The sequence below is a fragment of the Podarcis vaucheri genome, assembly GCF_965113315.1.
Source record: "Podarcis vaucheri genome assembly, chromosome: 1".
Lineage (NCBI taxonomy): Eukaryota > Metazoa > Chordata > Lepidosauria > Squamata > Lacertidae > Podarcis > Podarcis vaucheri.
The window spans coordinates 116,200,317-116,217,543 of NC_138759.1; the positions used below are offsets into that span (position 1 = coordinate 116,200,317).

At 44.2% G+C, this 17,227-nt stretch overlaps 1 long non-coding RNA gene across 1 annotated transcript; it reads right to left on the reverse strand.

The window, feature by feature from the left end:
- Positions 1 to 3,085: 3,085 nt before the first annotated feature.
- Positions 3,086 to 7,808, reverse strand: LOC309519970. The gene is made up of 5 exons (XR_014214092.1): positions 7,732 to 7,808; positions 5,884 to 5,959; positions 4,646 to 4,710; positions 3,851 to 4,024; positions 3,086 to 3,175 (listed from the first exon to the last, which is right to left on the reverse strand). It is a non-coding gene; the product is annotated as an uncharacterized lncRNA (long non-coding RNA).
- Positions 7,809 to 17,227: the final 9,419 nt, after the last annotated feature.

Consider the following 17,227-nt stretch of genomic DNA (forward strand, 5'->3'; position numbering starts at 1 on the left):
CAGTAGTCCAAGCAGGAGATAACTAAAGCATGCACCACTCTGGCAAGACAGTCCGCGGGCAGGTAGGGTCTTAGCCTGCGTACCAGGTGGAGCTGGTAAACAGCTGCTCTGGACACAGAATTAACCTGTGCCTCCATGGACAGCTGTGAGTCCAAAATGACTCCCAGGCTGCGCACCTGGTCCTTCAGGGGCACAATTACCCCATTCAGGACCAGGGAATCCCCCACACCCGCCCGCCCCCTGTCCCCCAAAAACAGTACTTCTGTCTTGTCAGGATTCAACCTCAATCTGTTAGCCGCCATCCATCCTCCAACAGCCTCCAGGCATGAGACTCTTAATCTCAAGGTTGTGGGTTCGAGTCAACATTGGGCAAAAGATTTCTGCATTGCAGGGGGTTGGACTAGATGACCCTCATGCCCCCTTCCAACTCCACGATTCATCCAAAATATGCCAGAAAAGCTATTCTTGGTAAAGATCTAGTTTAGTTGCCAGGAGGCTCTGATATGGACACACAGGTTTCTAGACAAGTACCGTAGCTTAGTGGCAAGCCATTTGCTTTGTGTGCATCTCCAGGTAATGTTGAGATTATTCCCTTTCTGAAACTCTGCAGAGTCATGGTCAGAGATTGAGCAATTCTGTTTGTACAGGCAAGGTTGGACCAATGGGTCTTACTTAGGGGTAAGGCAACTTCCTCTGTTCCTCCCTATTCTCTTTCTTGGTGGACAATGCTGTTTGGGGGTGTGCAGAATGACTCCCACTTTCCTCAAGCGCCTTCAAGTTCCACGACTCACGGAAGAAAATCTGCTCAAAGAAGAAAAGCCCCTGCCTGTGCTGTTCTTTGTTTGCCCATCAGAACCCACCGCATGCCCAGTGCAGTGGCATTGACGTAGTTTGCATATCAACTGCAAACTTCTGAGACGTTTCTTTTCTACATTAAACTCATCTCTGTTCTAGTTGGGCTTGAACTTATGTAAATGAAACCGATCTCAGCTTTCAGGAAACATTTGGAATACAGATCTGGGCTTATTTGCTAGGTTCGTTGCTAGTAAAACAAACACATTTAAACATATTACAGAACTGGAATGTAAATCATCATTCTTTGATTTGCTCTTTAGAACAGGGTAGGGAACCTGTGATAGCCCTCCAGATGTTCTTGGACTACAAGTCTCATCATTCCTGACCTAGTGGAAATTCCTGCATAGCAAGGGGCTGGACTAGATGACTCTTGGGTTCCCTTCCAATTCTACAGTTTTATGATTCTTTGATCACTGGCCATGCAGGTTAGGACTGGTGAGAAGTGGATTCCACCAACACTGGCTCCCTATGCCAGCTTTAGAACAATTTTCCTTCCTATAATCATGTTTATACTCCAGGAGATGTACAGTAATCGTAGTCACAGGAGCAAGCCAGAAGTAAATCACATAGAGCAGGTTGGAGTTAACTCCTTATTAGCAAAAATATGATCTGCATAGGAGTGTCAGGGCTAATGGGCAGAGCAACTCATTTCCAACAGGTCTTGTCCCCATGGAGCAGTTGCTCACCTCCCCACAGCTGCCTAAGTCCCCTCCTCTCCAGGGTTTTCCTCAAGCAATCTGAGACTGCACCTGTGTGAAGCTAATTTTTCACCCTCTTCATGCCTCTCCTGGTTCCCCAGCCAGCCTGATCTTGGCTTCTCGGCCTCCCTCCTCTCCTGCTTCAGCTTCTGCCTCTGCTTCTGGACTGCTCTCTGCCACAGCCTCTTCCTGCTCACTAAGCCCTGTCACCTCTTCAGCTTCTGACACCTGCTCTTCCCAGCCTTCTCCCTCAGGCCACTCATCATTTCCCCACTACCACACCCTGGGCTCTGAACCTTCTTCCCTTGGGGGTTCCCCAACCAGTTCCTCCCACCCACTGGAGGAGGAAGGGGGTGAGGGGGATACGGACTGTCCTGTGTGTCAACACTGAGGGGTGTGTGGCTTGGGCAGGTTCCTGGAGGCTCTGCACTTCCTGAAATGGCAGTGTGGGACTTGTGTCTGCTCTCCACCTCTCCCTAAGCTGCTCTACAGCTGAGGGGGAGGCTTTGGAGAGGCTCCATGCAGCACAGCACACCCCCATGGGAGGCTTGCCTTGCCCCCGGCTGCAGGACACGTGAGCTGCACCAGGCACCCAAGCACCACTCTTCGGTGTCCCACCAGTCTGTGACAACACTCCGGAAGCTATCTTAAAATGAATCAGCCCATGATCCATCTCGTTCAGTATTGTCTACACCAATTGGCAGTGGCTCTCTGGTGTCTTAGGCAGAATTTCTCCCCAGCCACATCTGAAGTTCCTGGGAACCGAACCTGGAATCTTCTGCTTGTGCTCTACCACTGAGTGATGCCTGCTTTCCATGTGACCACTTTGAAGCAGCGGTTCTCCTTTACCTTACCTTTATTTTGAAGCACAGCCTTTCCCATGATCAGACCATGTTTTTCTAGAATGGATGGTGGCAGGCCAAGGCCACCCACCGAGTTTCATGGCTGAGTAGAGATTTGACCCTACCCAGTCGCTGTCTGACACTCCAACCATTCCACTGTCCTTGGAAAGCCCTTGGAAAATGTGACTTTGGGTTGAAGCTGATTCATTAACTCAGAATTCTCTGCCAAGAGGACAGATGAGGGCAGTGACATCCTCAGTCCTAAGCCCTTTGTGGAGCTGAGTTCTTGTGAAATCAGTGTGACTTCCTCCCAGGGAAATATGTGAGGTTCCTTGAAGATGAATAGCCTCCCTTTCGCCACCGAAGAGGTCAAAGCACTGGCAAGGCTTCCACTTCAGGAGTGATCACGCCTCCTTCTCCTCTTCTGTCTTACTCTGATGAAAAAGGGCTACACGCCGCTCTCTCCAGGAACGAGGCGAGTTTGGCTGGCCATCAGCATGACAGAAGGAGATCAGTGCAGCGGAAAATTGGATGATAAGATAAAAAACGAAGGGACCACAGGAAGCCCATCAAAACTGGCTCCTCCTGTCAGAAAACAGACAAACGACAACTGCAGATACAAGGTGTTGTTTGTGCTTTAATATTTATACTGATCAGCAGACTTGTGCACACTAGAGACATCTGTTGGGTGTATTCTTTGTGGTAAAACCAGGGCTTTTTTTCAGCTGGAACTTTCTGGAACTCAGTTCCGGCACTTCTCAGGTGGGTGCCATTGTCATTCTAAAAGAATGAGGGAGGTGTTCATGGTGAGTTCCGGCACCTCTTTTTCTAGAAAAATAGCACTGGGTAAAACTAAAGCCTTGTTAGTAGATGGTCTAAACTGACAGCTGTCGAATCAGGAAACTGTGGTTCTTTATTTACTTACTTATTTATGAGTAGGAAACAAAAAACACAATCCACTACTCGGACGCATGCCCCACTGAGTTTCATGGAATTTGCTCCCAGGTAAACAGGGATGAAGGGACACGGGTGGCGCTGTGGGTTAAACCACAGAGCCTAGGACTTGCCGATCAGAAGGTCAGCGGTTCAAATCCCCGTGATGGGGTGAGCTCCCATTGTTCGGTCCCTGCTCCTGCCAACCTAGCAGTTCGAAAGCACATCAAAGTACAAGTAGATAAATAGGTACTGCTCCGGCGGGAAGGTAAACGGCGTTTCCGTGCGCTGCTCTGGTTTGCCAGAAGTGGCTTAGTCATGCTGGCCACATGACCCGGAAACTGTACGCCAGCTCCCTTTGCCAATAAAGGGAGATGAGCGCCACAACCCCAGTCATGACTGGACCTAATGGTCAGGGGTCCCTTTACCTTTACCTTTTTAAACAGGGATAGAGTTGCAACCTGAAAAGAGAAGAACAGAAGAGAGGGACCGAAAATATCACTTTGCAGACATAATGCTCACCAAGAGAGATAAATGATTGCTTATGTCAGGAGTGAGCAATGGGAGGATGAAAGTGGGCCACTCCTTTTGCCAGAGTTTTGAGGTCAAAACCCACTTCACTAATCTAGTACCAAAACCACACTGAGAATCTTGTCCCCTCTACTGAAGTCTCTTTGTCTCCCGCAGCTGTGAAATCTGAAATGACAAGGCATGCTGAGTCCCACTGATTTCAATATGTGGAAATTCCCCAATCTGATTTTTTTTTTTAAATTTCCCAGATAGTATACAAATGGAAGCAGGTAAAGTCTGTTCTGCTTGAGTGCATATTTCAGTAGATCTGGATCATGCAACAGCCACATGCGGGCAATTTAAATCATCAGCCAAGAGTTCAAAGCCGTGGCTAATTCATTACTCATGCTGCTCTGGCTGAAGTACTAATTTAAAGTCATGCGTGCCATATTAATTGTAATCTTTTTTCCAAAGTGGGAAGATAAATATCTCCAGGTACATAATAAATTATGGGCAGGGGTAAAAACCAAAGAATAGCTAAAGTAGATTAATACTAACTGCATGCAATATGATGCAGTTTTAACATCAAGTGACTTTTTTCAAAAATAAAAATAAAAATCGCACATCACTCTTGCTGTATGTCATGTTTCGGTGTGTGGCATCCTGATATTCTTTCCAGAAAAAAGCCAAATAAATTTAGAGCCATAGCCAGTTACTTACTTACTTACAAAGAGGCCAGTTACTTACTTCCTTATTTACATAGCCAGTTACTTACTTACTTACTTACTTACTTACTTACTTACTTACTTACGAAGAAATAAAATTTGCAATTTACAGCTTCTTCTTTTTTTTCATTATTCAGGGATGCAATTCTGTAAATGTCCAAAATCATAGTTTTAATGATTTTAAAATATCCAGATCTGCAGCAGAATGCTGGCTTGGGGTAGAAAATGTGACTCTGTTTCAGTTAAATGGAATATGGACAGAGCCACACCACACACTGAAAGCACATGGCCTCTCCAAAAGAGCCTTGGGAACTGTAGTTTCACCTCAGTGAGCTACAATTCCCAGCACCCTCAACAAACTACAGCTCCTGAGGCTTGTTGGAGGAATCAGTGTGCACCAAATTGGATTTAACTGTATGGTGTGGTCCTGTCCAGACTTTCAGTCCAAATGGAGTGGCAAGGAACAAAAGCTGCCTTACTTTAGAAGTCAGTTTGAATTTGGGAGGGTTTTGAAAACACTCTGGTGTTTCATTTTCCTTTTGAATAGTGGCAGCAATGAAAGAGGGGAGGGAGAAAAGAAAAGCGGTGAAAGCGTTATGGGTTTGTCCAGTGTCTCATATCATCAGGTTATCTCCAGCAGCAGCTAATGCGAAGAAATATTTTAAAACCCTGTGATAATTTTTGTGTGCATGGAGTTGCGTTCACACTAATTGGGACAGATTAGAATTTTAATGGTGGGAAAAGGAAAAAAAAACCTGAAGAAGTGTGAGAAACTGGTGACAGGGCTCTGTACCTATTAAACATAATGCAAAGCACACGCAGAGGATCGCCCCCTCCTCCTCTTCCGTAGTACAGAATGTGCAATCTTTTCAAAGTTAATGCTGTTGGGAGCCTAATCCTTAGAATGCCATTTGTAAATCAGTTCATTTTCCTTTTTTTATTGCTGCACCCAAAGCAGAAAAAAGAGGCATCAATGGTACATGCAGAGGACTGGTATGACTCATCCCCTGCAAGCACAGGAGTGGCTGAATCATTCCTTATAGTTTGTGGTGCTGTAAAGAGCACAGGCACCAGTTGTTCACTAAGAGCAAACACTTTATTTAAGGCTGCACCAAAGGAGATGTCATTTTAGGGAACGTTCTAACATCCTGCTGGTCTCTCTAGTAGCACATCACTCTTCATTCCTTCCAGCAATGTAAAGAAGCAAATCTTTCCCTCACAACAAGAAAGTGGTGAGCAAGCACCACAATATGAAACAAACTTTTTCGTGAAGCTGCAGCTCAACTGAACGTTTTGAAAACGGCTGTTGCTGTGACCCACCTTAAGTCAGGCTGCAACCCAGCAATGGATCACATTCTACCAGTTGAAAACCAATGCATTTTGACCACAGCTGGATCTAGACACATAAAGGAAAAAAATGTTTCAGGAAAACGTGTTGCAAACTTCATAATAGGAAACCACATTGCCAAAAGGCAACCATTTGGTGTCACAGTGTTATAATGCATTTAAAACGCTTTTTCTTTACTAATGTAGCTGAGACCCAGGAGTGAGTGACCTGTGAATCTATGACCTAATTTCATGCAGCCTTATGTCTAAATTCAAAAACCCCATTTGACCTCCATAACAAGACAGATTATGTATTATTTTTGCCGACAACCCAAGTTTTTTTAAAAAATGTGCATACATTATATATACAGTGGTACCACTACTCACAAACAAGATCCATTTCAGGACGCTGTTCTTACCCCGAATAGTCTGCAAGTGGAGCTATTACGTAAAATGCAATAGAGCGCTTCTGCGCATGCACAAAGCGTGCAGATCGCTTCTGCGCATGCGCATGCAGTGAAAACAGAAGTAAACTCTTCTGGGTTTGCCGCGTTCATAACCTGAAAAGCCGCAACGTGAATCAAACACGAGGTATGACTGTAAATATATATTTTGTCTGCCTTGCACCTTACGTAATTGACATATCCATCTATGTCCCAACAGGTACCTCTTTGCTTCACCTTTTTTTCTGAAGTGTTGTTTGTTGACTTTGTGTTCATTGCTAAAGGCTGGCTTTATCCACCAAGGCTGGAATCCTACTGACATTTTGTGGGGCTTGCTCCTGGGTTTGCAGCCATTGATGGCTTTGTGATGGGGCACCAGCCACTTCATTAGCATTGTCTTTAAGGTGCCACAAGAGCCTTTGTTCCTTTAACTGCAAAAGGATAACAACTTTGAAATTCAACATCTTCAAACGGGAGCACACATGGCAGGCAACCATCCGTAAATATCTGTTGATCGCTGAGAGATCCGTTGCTATTGTGCACTATGAGTTATGTTATTTAAAAAGGTATCTTTCTGCATCTGTGGAGGACAAAACAGAGGGAGGACCTGTGCAAAACAAACCAATTGCTGGGAGAATATCAAGAGGAATGCATTGAGGCACAATTGTAAATCCCTATGCAAGCAGTGACAAGAGTGAGGAGTGTGTGTATCACATACAATGAAGGCTTCATAACGCCACCTTAACCCTCTTGAAAGCTCTTGACTGTCTTCAGCCACGAGGGCCATTTACAAACCCCTTTAAAGACCTTTTTCAGACATCTGCGGGTTATCAAGAAAGAGTGCAAGCTGAACCAAAGAGCTGTGTTTGAGGTCGTTCTTTATCACAACACTGCTAAGGAAAACATGATGTTGCTGGGGCGATGCACTACAAAGGAGCAATATTTCACTGTGGTTTGACGGGTGACAGCAGCATCTGGGAGTTTTTTTATGTCTTATCGACCGTGCTGGGAAATTAATTTTGCAACTCAGCTGAATAGCAGTCCCTTGACACTAATAAACAACATTCTTTTCACACATTTATTAGGTTCCTGCAAGGATTATTTTTATTTTATTTTTAAGAATAGGCTTTACTTAAACAGACAATGTTCTTCTAAATAAGGTTTGTATATATCTCTGTGTGTGTTTCGGTGTGGAGGGTGGGGATTAGAGCCTGACACCAATTATAGCTATTGGGTTTGGAGTCCAAATGCAAATGTCTCTGGGCTGGATCCAGACGAAGGCGCAGAGCAGTCCTATTGTGTCTACTCAGAAGTAAAGCACATTGAGTTCAATAGGACTTACTTTCAGGAAAATGTGTATCGGATGAGAGCCTTAGGCAGCAATCCTAACCTGACTTACCTGGGAGTAAACCCCATGGAATTCAACTGAGCTGAGAAGGCATGGTTAGAGCTCTGTTAGTCACACTTTCATCCCACTGAAATAAATGAGATAAGTTAGTCATTTGTAGCAAAAAGTGGAGGCTGCCCACTAGTTTCATGTGGAACATGAGTCTCCCTAAACCTAGTCTGACACACTACAGGCCACATGACACTGCTTCTCATTTTCTTTTTGTTTTTTGTTTTCAATAATGATAGATAGACAGATAGCTAGATAGCTAGATAGATAATAGATAGATATAGGCAGTAGCAATGAGCTTTACCAGTATCAGAAATAATTTTTAAAAACCTTTTCATGGCTCATTATGCATTGTGAGTCTAATTTACCCGAACGCAGAGTGTCAAGCATCATAACTAAAAGTGGGTTGGGGGGGCGTTAATGGAACAATTTGTGAAGCAAGGATGGCTGGCTGGCAGTGGACCCCTCTTTGTACTCAATATTGCAAAACTCTCCAATATTTCATGCAAAACTCTCAGCAGATGGGAAGGCGTGCGAGCGCCCAGGAGAAACAGATTATTTCTGTAATTAGTGGGCAGGCTGAAAATGCCAGGATTCTCCACTCTTTCTCTTTTGCTACCATACATCCGGAATTTCCCGGACATAGCCGGAATGTGGCTGTCAGAAACAGTGTCCAGGTAGAAATCGCTGAAATGTCTGGGAAAATCCAGATGAATGGCAACCCATCTCAGAAGTGCAGATTTTAGTGGATTTCCATAGAAATAGCTTCATATTTAAAAGAGATTTTTGGGGGGAAAGGTCAACAACTTTTGTGTTCAGATTTTCACTTTTTGAAATATGGCAACCCTACATTTGCTCTTTCTCCACTAGGGTGCAATAGTCAGAGAGAAAGGAAGCAGGGCTATTTCATCGACGCAGCTACGAGACCAGAAACATTTGGCTCCTTCTCTCCCTAGCTCTGTTAGGGATTGGGAAGAACAGTTATTTAGTTTGCATTCAACGGCCTTGGCCCAGTATACCTGAAGGAGCGTCTCCACCTCCATCATTCAGCCCTGACACTGAGGTCCAGTGCCGAGGGCCTTCCGGCAATTCCCTCACTGCGAGAAGCAAAGCTACAGGGAACCAGGCAAAGGACCTTCTCAGTAGTGGCACCCACCCTGTGGAATGACAAAGAGATAAACCCCAGAGTCGGTCACGACTGGATCTAATGGTCAGGGGTCCCTTTACCTTTACCTATTGAATTTGCAGACCACCCTTTGCACCTCGGTTTTTGAACGTTTCGGAACTCGAATGGTCTTCCAGAATGGATTACATTTGAAAACTGAGGTACCACTGTATTAGGATGTTTAGTGTGTACAATCACACTAAAATAGGGTTGCCATACATCAGGGAAATCTTGGACATGTCCTCTTTTTGGGCTCTGGCGGCTCTGGTGGCTCAAGCACAACATTTTTTGTCCAGATTTTTACCTCTTGAAATATGGCAACCCTACACTAAAATGCTGATGGATGTTCATGAGGACTTTTTAAAAAATGCAAACTGATGTGGCAATGTGGAGAACTGAACTCTACAATGGAAAGCTGAGAAACTGAAAGAAACCCAGATTGATTAAAACGAGTCACCCACCCTTAATCTCTGTACATGGCACTAATTTTATGATCTTCTGCTTGATGCATGCCATTGCTTATCTAGGAATGTTGTTTACATTGCTTTTGGTCACTCCTGCATGTAGGATTAAAAGGATATTTCACAGAGCTATAAATACATACACATATTATTACTGGGTTTTTTCTACATTAAAAACAAACAAATCTCTTTTAGCTCTTGCTTATTTCAGAAGGTCACAGCCAAGGTGTCTGAATCTTGTCAAAATGTGACTTTTGCTTCTATAGTAATAACTTATCACTATTATTTGGGAGAACCACCCAACTCCCAGCTTTCTTTTATGCTTTCAAATTTTAAACACAAAAAATGGGACGGGAGCTCCTGTAACAGGAGATTAGACAAATAAGAAATTTTCTAAAAATGTGAGCACTTTTGTGCTAAGAATACTCTCTGTAGTGCATGCAGCATAAAACAAGGAAAATAGGAACATAGTCTTAGCACCTTGGGTGTCAAGAGATACACTGCTTCTGAAATTAACATGCTGAAAGTTTTGGTACTGGAGTGCCTGGGCTTGACGGCAATTTGAAAGGAGGGCAGATGGAACAGAAATCTCCCCCAACATCTCAAAAATATTATCTACCTACAAAAACAGGGTGATTTGCTGCTGGAGGAGGAGGAAGGGAAAAATTTCCTCAGAACTTTGCAGCAACTTGTAGCAAGACAAATTGGCTTCCATATAGTTGCATCAGTGGCTGTCTCTCTTTTTATTGCCTTCTCTATTTCCAAAACATCTTCCCTATATTAAAAATATTAGTGCTTGAATAGCACTGCTTCTGCTTTTTAGCAGAAATGAAAACAAAAGAATGAAACTCCTCTGTCCCTCTTTTCAGAAGCTCAGTAGATCTGTTTTCCTATCCCATGATGAACGCATTTGTGAGACTGGCAAGCAGGAAGGCGAATTTATGCCACTGATGGGTAAGGGGCGTCCTCCACACCATGTTTCATCAAGTAATTTACTCCAGCCATCGGGCCTTGCTTTACTGCCCTGCCCTCATTCCATGCATCAGGGCTCATACCCCTTGAGCCCTGATGCATTTTTGTCCCATTGGTTATAGGATGGTCGTGGGAATCTGGATGAGGCGATATTCAGTGCATTAGAGTTCAGCAAGAAGAAATGGTCTTAAATGTCCCTTGCAGCTCTATGTATCTGTGGCCCAGGTCAGGAACACAGTATAAGGCAGCTTCCTATGTTCTGAGCCCATCTAGCTTGGTACCCTCTACACTGACTGGAAGCTCTGAGATAGCTCAGTTGGTAGAACATGAGACTCTGAATCTCAGGGTTGTGGGTTTGAGCCCCATGTTGGGCAAAAGATTCCTGCATTGCAGGGGGTTGGACTAGATGATCCACTCTACGCGGGTGGTGTTGTGGGTTAAACCACAGAGCCTAGGACTTCCCGATCAGAAGGTTGGCGGTTCGAATCCCCATGACAGGGTGAGCTCCCGTTGCTTGGTCCCTGCTCCTGCCAACCTAGCAGTTCAAAAGCACATCAGAGTGCAAGTAGATAAATAGGTATCACTCCAGTGGGAAGGTAAACGGTGTTTATGTGCGCTGCTCACCAGGAACAGCTTAGTTATGCTGGCCACATGACCCGGAAGCTGTACGCCGGCTCCCTTGGCCAATAAAGCGAGATAAGCGCCGCAACCCCAGAGTCGGCTGGACCTAATAGTCAGGGGTCCCTTTACCTTTACCTTTATAGTAGAGACTATGCAGGTTTTCCTTTCTTTTTTTTGGAAATCATTTTTATTTGGTTTTTACAAAAATGCAAAATTATATTTTAAAAAGATCCAATTACATATCCATATAAAGAGATTCCTCCAAATCTCAGGACTCCCCCACCCCTCCTTCCCTGGAGTTCCTTTTTAATCATTTAAAACTGCATCTTCTCCAAACTATTATATCAATCCATATTTTCCATGATAATTGTTACACTGCAAGTGAAATCAAAATCCTGCCAATGTTTCCATCTGCTTACAGTGGTCTCTTAAGTAACTTATGAATTTTCCCATTCTTCTGTAACGCCTTTGTCCTCTTGGTTCTTGAGTTTTCCAGTCAGCTTTGCCATGTCAGCATAGTCCATTAGCTTGGTTTGCTATTCAGGTTTTCCACCAGGAGTCTCTCGTAGCCCCATTGGAGATGCTGCAGACTGGCTCTAGGACTTCTGCGTGGCTGGTGGGTGTTTGTAATATTCCTTTCAGCTCTGCAGATCATTGGCCCAGGCCAGAGACTAATAGTGATCCCTAACTGGCCACCTTGAAAGCACACACATGACTCTGGGCAGTTGAGAGATCTGGTGCTGGGAAGGTAGAATGAGGAATTCACACAGTGAAGTAACTTCACAGTGTAGAACTTCTACACAGCCCTTGGGATATACCCATTCAGTCTCTCTGGAACATGGGCGGAGTCCACAGAGCTGCTTGAGACTTCTTAATGTAACACACCCAATAACTGCAGCTGGCTTCACTCCAGAAATTGGCTTACAAGAATTACAGCAAGAGTTCCAGGGCAAAGAAGAGGTGGCTGGATCTATATGCATGGGAACTGCTCCCGGGCCTCCAGTCTAAGGCAGTTGGTAGCATGTTCTGGTAGCCACAGGCTCACATGTCATCCAGAGAGCAAAGAGGATGGAAGACGGGACCACCAAGTCCATTTCCAAGTGCAGCTGTACATTTGAGGCATGGATTTCATAGGGGTCCAAGGGCTGCCCCCAAATGCCCATATCTTACACAGCAGGTTCCTGTGTAAGAATATGTTTCTTCTGCTAACAAGTGGTAGTGTTACCAAGACAATCTGTGGCTTTTCAGTGCCTCCAATATACAGCTGTAGGGGTGCGGGAATGCTTCTCATATGGGGCGGTTCAAAATTCTTTACATTTATGGGTGGACTTGTTAAGATAGATACAGGGTAAGTTATGTTACTATTTGTGAAACAAGTGTGGAATTTACACTTAGCTTAATGCAGGTAATGAGAAATCCAGATACCCAAGGAAAGGGGGCAGTAGATTGGGAGGAAGAGAGTATTTGTTTAATTCTAGTGTGTATATTATTATTATTATCATCATTCAATTAAATTTGTATACCTCCCTTCATCCATAGATCTCAGAGCAGTTCACAACATAAAATCACAATATGAAAATTACAAAATACACAAAAAAGAACAACAACAACAAACCAATAATGCCCAACATATTTAAAAGGACATCAGATGTCAATCAGCCAAAAACCTGGTTGAAGAGGAATGTTTTCACCCGGTATCTAAATCTGTATAATGAAGGCACTAGTCAAACCTTGCTGAGGAGCATATAGTATTCTTGAAAATTAATAAACATATATGTTTTTTTTTTAATTCTTTACATTTCCCTTTATTCTTGTGGGTTGGCATTATTAAACTGACAGCCTGTTATCTGTGTGGTTAAACTGAGCTTTCATTAGGTTATCTACCACATCCTTTATAACACTTAGTAGGCCAGGAAGGTCTATCAATCTTCTTTTATTTGCTGCCCTTTTTTGGAACTAGGCACAATTGGACAACTTTTCTCCTATTATCTAGGGCGAATAATGTAATCAAAGCCTTCCAGATGTGTTCACTAACAGTCAAATTCCTGCAGCATGGCTATTTTGCTAGTGATAACCCTGATGTGATAAAATACCCGGGTTGCTGTTTCTTCATTTTGTTTAAAGTAGTGCTCTGCATGACATCATCACGATGAAACAAATGGCTCATTGAATAACGTATTTGAAAGAACTGAGGAAAGAATCTGGACACAAACAAGGTCTACAGTTGGAATTTCAGCGCTCTGAGGCCTAGGAAGTGGTGGGAGCACATCAGTACTGGACATACACTTGGAAGAAGATAGCGTACTGTGTTTTAACATGGTGTTCTACAGAGCGAGACAGGAAGACACTCCCCCTAAGATTCCTGGCTCATTTCTTTTCTTGGATGTGTGTGGAAGCCTTCAAGAGTACAGGAGGCTCTCTGCTTCAGAAGATGGCCCTTGTATTCAGGGCAGGTCAAGAAAATGGTAGGGGACAACAGTGGGTGAGGGTTATTGCCCTGTGAACATCCCAGACACCTCTGGTTGACCACTGTAAGAAACAGGATTCTGCATAAGAGAGAACTTTCATCTGACCTAGCAGAGTTCCCTTGCTCTCCACTGAGTCTCGCCCTCCAGTGGATTCATGCTTGTCTTCCAAAGACTTCCATTCTTCCCAAAAACCTCCTTGGAGTCCTGTCAAAGTTTTTTCTCCTCCCCTCCCGAATTCCATGAACTCTGTGCCCTGAGCTCCTGGTGGAGTGTTCCTATGAACTGCTGCCCACTTTTTCTATAACCAAAAGGAAGAATAGGTAAATGAATCTCCCTCTTTTGACTCTTATTGTCTCTAACTGTTCTTCAGATTGCAATCTCTCCTTTTCTCCCCACTGGATGCAAAGCACATTCCACAGCCCCACTGTTCATCCAACAATCCCACCTTCTCTTTCCCTCTCCATTCCTGGAAGGCCTTCAGCAGTTAACCTTTCAATTGCTATAAACTTCATTTCTGGGAAAGCTGTGCTCTCATCGCCATTCCTCTGTGACTACCTTTCATGGGCACTCCACTATCTTGACAATACAATCCCGAATAATCACACCAGGCTCCCTTGCGTTTTGGCCAGGGATGCAGGTGGCGCTGTGGGTTAAACCACAGAGCCTAGGACTTGCCAATCAGAAGGTCGGCAGTTCAAATCCCCACGATGGGGTGAGCTCCTGTTGCTCAGTCCCTGCTCCTGCCAACCTAGCAGTTCAAAAGCACGTCAAAGTGCAAGTAGATAAATAGATACCGCTCCAGCGGGAAGGTAAATGGCATTTCTGTGTGCTGCTCTGGTTCGCCAGAAGCGGCTTAGTCATGCTGGCCACATGACCTGGAAGCTGTACGTCGGCTCCCTCGGCCAATAAAGCGAGATGAGTGCCGCAACCCCAGAGTCAGTCACGACTAGACCTAATGGTCAGGGGTCCCTTTACCTTTACTAGGTCAGCTCTATCAGACTGACACCAGTCTGTCCTCCTGAATACAGCCAGTTCCCCTAGCTAAATTCTCCCCAGTCATTCATGCTCTGGAAGGGCTTTTTCCCTGACCACAAAGAAGTAGTCTACAGGCATGTTTAGAGAGGTGTGTCCACAAACAAGGGTGGTAACAGGCCATTACTTTCTGCCCCGATGCAGTTTGAGCAATTCATGGAAAAGGGTGGATCTCGCAAGGTCATCCAATGAGCTCCATGGCTGAAGGGAGATTTCTACCTAGTCTTCACAATCCCAGCCCAACATTCCAACCATTACACTATTCTCTCTCCATATTAGCATGTTGCGTGAGATTAAGAGTAATGTCTTTACATAACTCTTTAGGCATTCCGTGGGGGGGAATTGCCACTATAAAGATGATTTAAACTCAGATGACGTCCTAGGGAATGTCAGCCAAATTCCCGACATTTGGTGTTTCATTTTTTCTGTCGGGTTCCCCCTCACCCATCACCTCCTACTGGGCTTGTTTAGGTTAAACACCACTCCCCAATGTAATCTGGTTCTGATTTTAGAGAAAGGAAAGAGAGAAAGGAAAGCCTTGAAACCATCTGAAGCCAGAGAACTCCCCCAGAGTCCTGCATCTTTCCCAGCAAACCACATAAAACCATCAAGGCCTTAATAGCAAATGATTCAAGAATTAGCATGAGAGCAACACAGATTGTGAATTAAATCGCTTTGGCTTTGCAGAGACAAAGAACATGCACCACATGTGCTTGCCATGCCATTTCTGATATGTGTGTGTGTGTTGAAAGGGAGGGAAATTTTTATCATTATTTTATTTTGCTTAATGGGATGTGTATATCACTTAATCATAAAGACCTCTAAGCAGTTTACACAAAATGCAAAATGCACATTAAAATTACTACTACAACCAGATGTTAAGAACAAGTTACCCTAAGTCCAGGGTGATTGGCTCTGCTGGTTGCTAATGCTGGCCTTGCCCCCAATGAAATGAATGGAGCTGTGCAAGAGCACATTTGTCTTATTGCACAGCCTCCATTTATTGCAACTGGGCAAAGGCAGAAGCGCATTCCATTGATTTGTATCCATGTCAGGCCTGGAGCATAGGTTGTGGTCTGAGGTTAACCAGAGACCAAGAACCAGGCACAAGGGAAAGGGATTGTATCCAGCTAAGCCATACTAAATTGGTACGCGGGTGGCGCTGTGGGTTAAACCACAGAGCCTAGCACTTGCTGATCAGAAAGGTCGGCGGTTCGAATCCCCACAATGGGGTGAGCTCCCATTTCTCGGTCCCTGCTCCTGCCAACCTAGCAGTTTGAAAGCACGTCAAGTGCAAGTAGCTAAATAGGTACTGCTCCGGCGGGAAGGTAAACGGCATTTCCGTGCGCTGCTCTGGTTCGCCAGACGCGGCTTAGTCATGCTGGCCACATGACCCAGAAGCTGTACACTGGATCCCTTGGCCAATAAAGCGAGATGAGCGCCGCAACCCCAGAGTCAGTCACGGGGTCCTTTTACCTTTACCTTTACCTTTTAAGCCATGCTAATAGAAGACCCATTGAAAGTAATGAACTTAAGTTAGTCAAGCCCATTAATTTTGATGGGTCCACTTTGCTCAAGGCAAAGCAAAATTTCTAAAGCTTAATACCGAATTATTTCACTCATTTTTCAAAAAAATCCAAACCAGAAATTACCCATGAGTTTATAGCACTAGTCTGTGGCTGGTAGTAGTCAGAAGCAGGTCACCAGGTGGGGAGAATGGCAATGGTAGCTTCCTGGAAAGTAGGCTGCTGTTGCTTACCAGGAGGGAGGGAGAGAGGTCAGCACAGTGCAAATGTACCGGCGGAGCCAATCTGGCACTCCTGACAGTGCATTTGCACCATGCCAACCTCCCAGCCACCTTGCACCTCCACCTCTCCCTCCCTCCCTCCCAGTAAGCGACAGCTACTTGCCCACCCAGTGAACTGCTTCTCTAACTCTTGTAACTCTCTAACCGTGAATAAATAATACTATTATTCCTCAATTGTCTCTGGTTCCCCAAAGCATAACAGAGGTGCCTCTCAACCGAAGGAAAGATGGCTCTAATTCTGAACCTTAAATATGATGATGGCATTCAAGTAAAAAAGAAAGGAATGGATGGATGGATTATGTAGGCTTCCAGAAGGATAAAATGGGTTTCCTTTCTAACTGAAGGATCCCCCTGAGCAGACAAAACTGTGAAGAAAGAAGCTTTATCCCATCATCCAGAACTCTGCACAGTAACATTTGGCAGGAGAATGCCAAAGAATGACTCATAACCACTGTCAGATAAGGTTTCATTACCAGTCCATAAAAAGATTACTCCCAAGAGTGAAATGTTAAGCCCCTGAAGTACTTATGGAAATATACGGCCTTAAAGATCCTTCCCCGATCATTTCTGCTTTGCCTCTCTTTAACTTGGAATTTTATAAAAGCTGCTTCATTTGAAGTGGCTGTGTTTCGCACACACTGAAAACACTTTCAATCACTACTTGCAGGTCCCATCTTTGACGACCAGGTAACCATCCATGACCATGCATAAAAAGAAAAGAGACTTTAAAAAAAAACTTGTAAACTTGAGTGCTTCAATATTATTTCCCCATTGAAATTTAAGAAGAACAAAATCACTATGAATGAGAGTTAAAGAAATGACATTATAAAATTCTGAATGTATTGGGCGGGGGAGGGGGTATTTCTCCCTCACAATTTCTTTTTGAGAAAATATCCTGCAAAACTCTAGCCCTTCTTTGAGTTTATTTTCAGGAAAGATGCAGTATTCTTATTCTTATTTGTTTGTTTGTTTG